General features: G+C 39.8%; 1 non-coding gene across 1 annotated transcript; it reads left to right on the forward strand.

Moving 5' to 3' along the window:
* The first annotated feature begins 1151 nt into the window (after positions 1-1151).
* Positions 1152-1259, forward strand: LOC130938050 (small nucleolar RNA R71). Its single transcript, XR_009069232.1, has one exon. It is a non-coding gene; the product is annotated as a small nucleolar RNA R71 (small nucleolar RNA).
* Positions 1260-9790: the final 8531 nt, after the last annotated feature.

Raw genomic sequence — 9790 nt, forward strand, 5'->3', positions numbered from 1 at the left:
TTTTCCCTTCCCCCTTTACATTTAATGTCATTTACTTCCTGTTAAACACAAATCACTCAACCAATACTTGATCCGCTTGACTAAATCAACCACTAAACTAAAATTGCTCAATCCTTCAATCCCTGTGGGATCGACCTCACTCATGTGAGTTATTATTACTTGATGCGACCCGGTACACTTGCCGGTGAGTTTTGTGTTGGATCGTTTTCCACACATCACTTAGCAACTTGCTCTTCAGTAATATCTTCATCCTCTTCAGAGGAAGAATACTCATCAGAGCTCATGAATGGCAGAAGGAGGTTCAATGAAATCTCTATGATCTCTGTATAAGCCTCAGATTTCCTTGGGATCAACTCCTTCTCACTCTCTCCAGGTTCAGCCATGTTGGTCATGGTTATGGCCTTGCCCTCTCTCTTGGGATTTTCTTCTGTATTGCTTGGGAGAGTGCTAGGAGGAGTTTCAGTAATATTTTTACTCAGCTGACCCACTTGTGCCTCCAAATTTCTAATGGAGGATCTTGTTTCATTCATGAAACTTAGTGTGGTCTTAGATAGATCAGAGACTATGGTTGCTAAGCCAGAACTACTCTGCTCAGAGTTCTCTGTCTGTTGCTGAGAAGATGATGAAAAAGGCTTGCTATTGCTAAACCTATTTCTTCCACCATTATTGTTGTTGAAACCTTGTTGAGGCTTCTGTTGGTCCTTCCATAAGAGATTTGGATGATTTATCCATGAAGGATTATAGGTGTTTCCATAGGGTTCTCCCATGTAATTCACCTCTTCTATTGCAGGGTTCTTAGGATCATAAGCTTCTTCTTCAGAAGATGGTTCTTTATTACTGCTTGATGCAGCTTGTAATCCAGTCAGATTCTGAGAAATCATATTGACTTGCTGAGTCAATAAATTGTTCTGAGCCAATATGGCATTCAGAGTATCAATCTCAAGAACTCCTTTCTTCTGTGTTGTCCCATTGTTCACATGATTTCTTTCAGAAGTGTACATGAACTGGTTATTTGCAACCATTTCAATGAGTTCCTGGGCTTCTGCAGGCGTTTTCTTTAGATAAATAGATCCGCATGCAGAATGGTCCAATGACATCTTGGATAACTCAGACAGACCATCATAGAAGATACCTATGATGCTCCATTCTGAAAGCATGTCAAAAGGACACCTTCAGATCAATTGCTTGTATCTTTTCCAAGCTTCATAGAAGGATTCACCTTCCTTCTGTTTGAAGGTTTGAACTTCCACTCTAAGCTTACTCATCTTTTGAGGTGGAAAGAATTTAGCTAAGAAGGCATTGACCAACTTTTTCCAAGAGTTCAGGCTGTCTCTAGGTTGTGAGTTCAACCATATACTAGCTCTGTCTCTTACAGCATAAAGGAAAAGCATAAGTTTGTAGACCTCGGGATCAACTCCATTGGTCTTATCAGTGTCACAGATTTGCAAAAAATCAGCCAAGAACTGATGAGGATCTTCTAATGGAAGTCCATGAAACTTGCAATTCTGTTGCATCAGAGAAACTAATTGAGGCTTAAGCTCAAAGTTGTTTGCTTCCAATGGCAGGAATAGAGATGCTTCTCCCATAGAAGTCAGGAGTTGGTGCAGTAAAGTCACCAAGCACCTTCCTTGCATTGTTGTTGTTGGGTTCGGCCATGGCTGTTTTGTTTGCTTCCTTTTCAAAAATTTTCTGCCAGGTCCTCTTCAGAGTGTTGTGCTTTAGCTGCTCTTAGCTTCTTCTTCAAGGTCCTTTCAGGTTCAGGATCAGCTTCAACAAGAATGCCTTTGTCCTTGTTCCTTCTCATATGAAAGAGAAGAGAACAAGAAAGTATAGAATCCTCTATGTCATAGTATAGAGATTCCTTGAGGTGTCAGAGGTAAATAGGAATAGAGGGATGAGGTAGATAGAGAAGATTTCGAACATATAAAGAATGATAGAGTCCGAATTGCTAATTGAGGAGAAGTGTTAGTCCTTAAATAGAAGGACGTGAGGGGGGATTTTTGAAAACAAATTTTTAAATAAAACTAAAAACTAAAAGTTTAAAATAATTAAAAAGAATTTTGAAAAAGTGGTTGATGGTTTTTGAAAATTGAGAGTGAGAAAGTGGTTAGGTGATTTTGAAAAAGATTTTGAAATTAGCAATAAAAAAGATATGATTGAAAATTATTTTAAAAAAGATGTGATTGAGAAGATATGATTGAAAAAGAAATTAAAAAGATTTGATTTTGAAAAGGATATAATTGATAAGAGAGGATATGAAAAAGATAAGATTTTGAAACATTAGTTTTACAACTTGAAAATTTGAAAAAGATTTGAATTGAAAACAAAATCACCTCCTTGGTGCTATGCTGGCTTTAAACGCCCAGAATGGTATCCATTATGGTATTTAACGCCCATTTGGCTACCTCCTTATGCGTTAAACACCCAGCTAGGTACCCAGGCTGGCGTTTAAACGCCAGAAATCCTTTTTTACTGGGCGTTTTGAATGCCCAACTTTTTCTCTGTGATTCCTCTGCTGTATGTTCTGAATCTTTATTTTTCTGTACTATTCACTTGAAAAGATATATTTTTGAAATTTTTTGATGAGGAGAGAGAAAAACATCAATTGAAATAGAGCATGAAAAATTAAGATCAGAACAGATAATGTATGCAAGAATGCTTTGAATGCCAAGATGAACACCAATAACACGTTGAAGAACATGATGAACATCAAGAACACATTTTTGAAAATTTTTTTAAGAGAGAGAAGATATGCAAGACACCAAACTTAGAAATTTTTATACTAGAGACACTAACAATTTAAAAATGCATATGAAAAATAACATATAATGCAAAACAAGAAAATCACAAGATCAAACAAAGAAGATCATCAAGAACAACTTTGAAGATCATGAAGAACACAATGCATGAGTTTTCGAAAAAAGCAATGATTATTAAAAACATGCAATTGACACCAAACTTAGAATGTGACACTAGACTCAAACAAGAAACATAAAATTTTTGGTTTTTATGATTTTATAAATTTTTTTGTTTTTTGTATTTTTTTTCGAAAGTATTTTGGAAAAAAGAAAATAAGGAATTCAAAATTCTTAATGAGAATTTCAGGAATCATGCAATGTTAGTCTAAAGCTCCGGTCCAAGAATTAGACATGGCTTATGTTCCGAGGGTTACCTGAAACTGTAGGTCGATCTTGGACGAGATCTTCTGTACCGGTCGGAGCTGTCGTGTCCGACTTGTCGAACGGAGCGATGGTGCTGATCCTTCGTCACCGAAGGGTGGTGGTACCTGCAAGGGACTCCATGCTTAAGTTAGCAAGGGTATTAAGCAGGTTTTTGTAGGATCAGAGTATGAGTTATACCTGGGTGCTCCAGCATATTTATAATTGCGTGGAATAACCTTCTTAGATAAGATAAGTTAGTTATCTTATCTTATCTTCGAGGGAACCATCCTTCTCCCTATAGGCTTTGGACTGCCTTGGGCTTAGGTGTGCAGTCCTCCACTAGGGCCCTTCTTTTGGGCTTTCCTGGTGACTTGGCCGAGCTCTTTGAGAAGTGGTCGGGTTGTCCTGACCTACAGAGGTCGGTCTCTTTGTCTGTAGAATATCCCAGGTCTGACAGCTCGACCTAGGGTATGAACAGTGCCCCTGCTTGAGCTCGGTTTTTGAGGTCGAGTCTTTAAGACTTCGATCCTTCTCTAGTGAAGCCGAACTCGAGCATTTTGTCAATTTCTTTCTTGGTAGAGTTCTCCTTTGAATGCAGAATGTTTGCTTTCTTTTAAAGGCGCACTTTTACATTAGCGCTTTTGGCCTTGGGAACAAGCGAGGGTTTAATCCCCTCATTAATTGTTTTTTAATTGCGCCGTTTCTCTTTTAGTCTTCCCTTTTTTGAATTTCGCTTCTTCAGAAAAATGGTTTCTCTTCTCCGTAACTTCCCTTTTCTTTCTTTATTTCCGTTCTTGCTTGAGGTTTGCAGTTTTTGTTTTTCTTCCTGTGACGCTGCTTCGGTAATTGTTCTGTGCTTTCCTTTGTTTGTGAGAGGGCGACTCTCTGACTCCACTTCTTCCTTCCAATTTTGTTGAAGTTTTCGGTTTTTCTAGGTTGGTTCTTCTTTCTGCTTTTTTACTTCCTTCGTTGTTTCACATCCTTTTTGAGAAAGTCTCGATCTTTTATTTTCAGAATGTTTAAATCTTCTTTTGCTTGCTTGTGTCTGATTGTTTCTGCAATGTGCGCTATTTTTGGGCTTCCTTAATTTGCCTGATCTTTCGCCGTTCTTTTTTGATAGTTGCTGCTCTTAGTGCTTTGAGTTTTTGTTACTGCTCCTGATTGTGCCTTCTGATTTGACGCGAACTTTGCTTGATTCTGAAGAAGGTTGCATTTTGATCATTTTCTACTTGGCATGCTTTGATGCTTGACAATTCCACTTGCTGATAGAATGTTGGGTAAATGATGATGTTTTTATGATTTTGAAAATATTATGGTTTGAAGGAGGGTTTTTTCCGTTTGAGAGATGCCAGGATGTAGACTTGAAAATTTTTCTACCTCCTCATTCCTTTGCTGCCTCCAAAGGATGCCCATGGATCTTTTGGCATAAGTTCCGGGGTTTCCTTTTGTTCGTTTGATATGTCTGATTTATTTATTTGCATATTTTTATCGTTGAGTTGTATCCATTTATGGCCAAGATGCTCTTCACTAACTTGCCGAGATGTTTGATTAGTACTTCGAGTAGTTTTAGTAATCCATCTTTTCTTTGATTGTAGGACTAGTTGGCCATGTCTTCTCACAAAAATATTGTAGAGACGTCTTCTAAAGTTCCTGAGGGGATGTCCGACTGGTTGGACTCCCTTGTCTTAATGTGTGTTTCGGTGGTGAATGTCGAGTTTTGTGTAGAGTTGAGAAAACATCATAGGGTTTGTGGTAGCGGTGCCCAAGAGAGGGATTATGAGCTTGTAGCGCCTGATTATGATGAGAGGGTTTGCTTTCCGACATCAGTCAAGGGGGAGCATCCTTTCTTTTATGCCTATGAATATTTCTTTAGCCAATTAAACATTACTTTTCCTTTTACTGCTTTTGAGACTGATTTGTTGTGGTCGTGTAACGTTGCCCCATCCCAGCTTCATCCGAATTCCTGGGGCTTTGTCAAGATTTTTCAGTTGCTTTATCATGAATTAGGCATCAAACCTTCTCAGACTCTTTTTCTTTATCTCTTTGTTTCGGCCAAGCCTAGGGCTTCTTCCAAAAAGAAAGCTTCTTGGGTTTCTTTTAGATCTGCTTAAGGGCATAAAGTTTTTGCCATGTATGATGAATCCTTTAAGGATTTTAAGAACTATTTCTTTAAGGTTCGAGCTGTTGAGGGGGCTCGCCCCTTTTTTCTCGATGAAAATGACGAGCCTGCGTTTCCTCTGGAATGCCAAAAGGATGCGACAGTATCTCGATATACCTGGGAGATGCTTGACGAGGTTGAGCGGGCTTTCGTGATTGTTCTAGAGGACCTATGGGGGGAACCCCCCCATCTTGATACCAAAAAGTTTCTAGGGGACCCTTCCCTGGTCCGAACTGTGTTGGGTACAGTCTGACTTTTTCAGAGATGTCAAAAAATAATGACTCCATGAAGGCCTTCAAAAAGGCGAGAAGGCTGCTGCTGCTCAAAACATATTGGCTAAGGCGGCCGGAGATGGGTCTTCTCAAGTTTGGGTGAAGCCGTCTGTGCCGAGTTCACCCGGGCCGAGGAGGATGATTCCTACTCCCTGGGTTCGTCTGGTTGACCCTCCGCAAACTTCAGCTGTTGCTTCTGACGCTCCTCCTCTGAAAAAGCAAAAAATGCCTGAGCCTTTTAACCTTGATGCCCCTGATTTTGATGCTGTTGAGTTTGTTGACCAGCAAATTGCCCTCTATAGAGGTCTTTCAATGGATGGTGTGTCCATTTTTCATCACCTGGAGTTCATAACTAAAAGTAGTGTGAAGATGGCTCATATGGGTGCGGCTCTTTTTCGAACTGCTCAGGGTATCCCGGTCCATGCTACCAAATCTTTCATGATGGAGGCTAAGTCGGAGTTTAATAGGATAAAAGGTTTGAAGGAGGAGCTGGAGGTAAAGTCGGCACAGGTGGAAGAAGAATTAGAGGGTGAAAAAGTTAGTTCAGTGGCTTTGGCAGCTTCTGTGAAGTTGGCCGAAGACACTGCTCTAAAGCACAAGGAGAGCTATGTTTCGGCTTACAGAGAGGTGGTGCGTCTCTGTGGTGAATTGGAAACTGCCCGGGATGATTATACCGAGCTCCAGGGTCACCTCGTGGGCAGCATGACGGCTGCTTATGAGAACTTAAAGGAGCAGGTACGAGTTTTTGCACCCGAGCTTGCCCTTACTCTCTTTAGTCTTGGCAAAGTTCTGAGGGATGGTCAGATTGTCCCTGACGACCCTGATGATAATGATGCTGAGCCTCCTCCTGCGCCTGCCACCAAGGCTTCTGTCGTGCTGACTTCTTCAGCTCCTGCAGCCAGAATTGAGTCAGAACCTGACTGTCAGATCTTGAATCGAGAGGATGGGACCGTGGATGCTGTGCATTTACAAACGCGCCCTCCTTCGCCCCATGTTGATGCCGCTACTGGGAAGCCTCTGGATCCTCTTTAATTATTCTTGGTATTGTGTGTAATTAGCCCGACTTGTGGGCTTTTGAACCTTCACTTTTGTAAATGGTATTTTGCTGTTGACACTTTCTTAGTTGCTTGTTTAGCAACTTTATCTTGAAAAACAAAATGGTTTTCAGGCTTTTTGGGCTGACCTTTGGTGGCCTTTGAAGCTTGCTACTATTATAACTCTGTGTTTTTATGTCATGTCCGTCTGCACTTATTTTGGTACCTTTGTAGGCTTTGGAGTGTTGGAATTTTGTCCGACCTGATTGGCTTGATTCCTTTGCCTGATGTTATTTTCGGCAATCTATTTTGTTCGAACTTTGTTCAGGTCTTAGTAAGGAACTACGCTGTGGTTGTTGATTTCGTCAGGTCAATTTTTGTCCGAGTTGTTATTTGTAACCCTCTTTTTGGACCTCATCTAGGTTTCTTTCAGGGGTTACTTTTGTAGCTTTATGTTTTGGGCTGGCTTTATCACGTCAGGTCCTTCTAAGTTATTTTTGTAATCCTCTTTCTTTGACCTTGTTCAGGTCTCTTTCAGGGATTACTTTTATAACTTGGTACTTTGGGCCCACTTCATCACGTCGGGCCCTTCTAAGTTATTTTTGTAATCCTCTTTCTTGGACCTTGTTCAGGTCTCTTTCAGGGATTACTTTTATAACTCGTTTGTGGGAGTCTGACTTCATCATGTCGGGTTCTTCTAAGTTATTTTTGTAATCCTCTTTCTTGGACCTTGTTCAGGTCTCTTTCAGGGATTACTTTTATAACTTGTTTTGTGGGAGTCCGACTTCATCATGTCGGGTTCTTCTAAGTTATTTTTGTAATCCTCTTTCTTGGACCTTGTTCAGGTCTCTTTCAGGGATTACTTTTATAACTTGTTTTGCGGGAGTCCGACTTCATCATGTCGGGCTCTTCTAAGTTATTTTTGTAATCCTCTTTCTTGGACCTTGTTCAGGTCTCTTTCAGGGATTACCTTTATAACTTTTTTTGTGGGAGTCCTACTTCATCATGTCGGGCTCTTCTAAGTTATTTTCATAATCCTCTTTCTTGGACCTTGTTCAGGTCTCTTTCAGGGATTACTTTTATAGCTTGTTTTGTGGGAGTCCGACTTCATCATGTCGGGCTCTTCTAAGTTATTTTTGTAATCCTCTTTCTTGGACCTTGTTCAGGTCTCTTTCAGGGATTACTTTTATAACTTATTTTGTGGGAGTCCAACTTCATCATGTCGGGCTCTTTTAAGTTATTTTTGTAATCCTCTTTCTTGGACCTTGTTCAGGTCTCTTTCAGGGATTACTTTTATAACTTGTTTTGTGGGAGTCCGACTTCATCATGTCGGGCTCTTCTAAGTTATAGTAATCCTCTTTTATAGGGTCGGCCAGACTTCTTTCCAGGGCTTTACTTATAACTTCGATTTTAGCGACTCGTCCGACTTTTACGTCGGTCAGCCTTTAAGTTATTTTATAGCAATCCATTTTATTAGGACCTCGTCAGGTCCTTTCTATGGATCACTTTCTATAACTTCTTGCATTATTCTGTTTTTCATCTTTGCTGATTTCATAGAGATTGGGTTTTAACCCTCGTTTGGTCGACCTTTTAATGAATTTGGTTTTCATTTTTGGTCTTTATCGTGATCGCATAGTGAATTTGTCTTTCACTTTCTGTCGATTTGTAGCTTTATAATCGGACGATGAATGTTTCAGATTAATGCGGCTTGCCGAGTAGGATCTGAGATGGGATGACTGTGACGAGCTTCAAACTCACGAGTGTTGGGCGTAGTGACAGACACAGAAGAATCACTGGATTCTATTCCAACATGATCGAGAACTGATAGATGATTAGTCGTGCGGTGACAGCACACTTGGACCATTTTCACTGAGAGGATGAACGGTAGCCATTGACAATGGTGATCCCCCAACATACAGCTTGCCATGGAAATGAGTAAGAATGATTGGATGAAAGTAGTAGGAAAGCAGAGATTCATAAGGAACACAGTATTTTCATGCGCTTGTCTGAAATTCCCACCAATGAATTACATAAGTATCTCTATCTTTATTTTATGCAGATTGTGACTCAGCTTTGCTAGAGTCCCCAATTAGAGGTGCCCAGGGTTCTTAAGCACACTCTTTTTGCCTTAGATCACAATTTTATTTTTTTTCTTTTTATTTCTTTTTTTTCTTTTTTTTTCGTTTTTCTCTCTTTTCTCTCTTTTTTTTCTTTTTTTTTGTATTCACTGCTTTTTCTTGCTTCAAGAATCATTTTTATGATTTTTCAGATCCTCAGTAACATGTCTCCTTTTTCATCATTCTTTCAAGAGCCAACATTCATGAACAACAAATTCAAAAGACATATGCACTGTTTAAGCATACATTCAGAAAACAAAAGTATTGCCACCACATCAAAATAATTAATCTGTTATAAAATTCAGAATTCATGCAATTCTTCTCTTTTTCAATTAAGAACATTTTTTATTTAAGAAAGGTGATGGATTCATAGGACATTTATAACTTTAAGGCATAGACACTAAGACACTAATGATCATAAAACACAAACATAGATAAACATAAGCATGAAAATTCGAAAAACAAGAAAATAAAGAACAAGGAAATTAAAGAACGGGTCCACCTTAGTGATGGCGGCTTGTTCTTCCTTTTGAAGATCTTATGGAGTGTTTGAGCTCCTGAATGTCTCTTCCTTGCCTTTGTTGCTCCTCTCTCATGATTCTTTGATCTTCTCTAATTTCATGGAGGAGGATGGAATGTTCTTGGTGCTCCACCCTTAGTTGTCCCATGTTGGAACTCAATTCTCCTAGGGAGGTGTTGATTTGCTCCCAATAGTTTTGTGGAGGAAAGTGCATCCCTTGAGGTATCTCAGGGATTTCATGATGAGTGGGATCTCTTGTTTGCTCCATCCTTTTTCTTAGTGATGGGCTTGTCCTCATCAATGAGGATGTCTCCCTCGATGTCAACTCCAACCGAATAACAGAGGTGACAAATGAGATGAGGGAAGGCTAACCTTGCCAAGGTAGAGGACTTGTCCGCCACCTTATAAAGTTCTTGGGATATGACCTCATGAACTTCTACTTCCTCTCCAATCATGATGTTATGAATCATGATAGCCCGATCTATAGTAACTTCGGACCGGTTGCTAGTGGGAATGAGTGAGCGTTGG

This window comes from Arachis stenosperma, chromosome 6 (assembly GCF_014773155.1).
Source record: "Arachis stenosperma cultivar V10309 chromosome 6, arast.V10309.gnm1.PFL2, whole genome shotgun sequence".
In the NCBI taxonomy this organism is placed as follows: domain Eukaryota; kingdom Viridiplantae; phylum Streptophyta; class Magnoliopsida; order Fabales; family Fabaceae; genus Arachis; species Arachis stenosperma.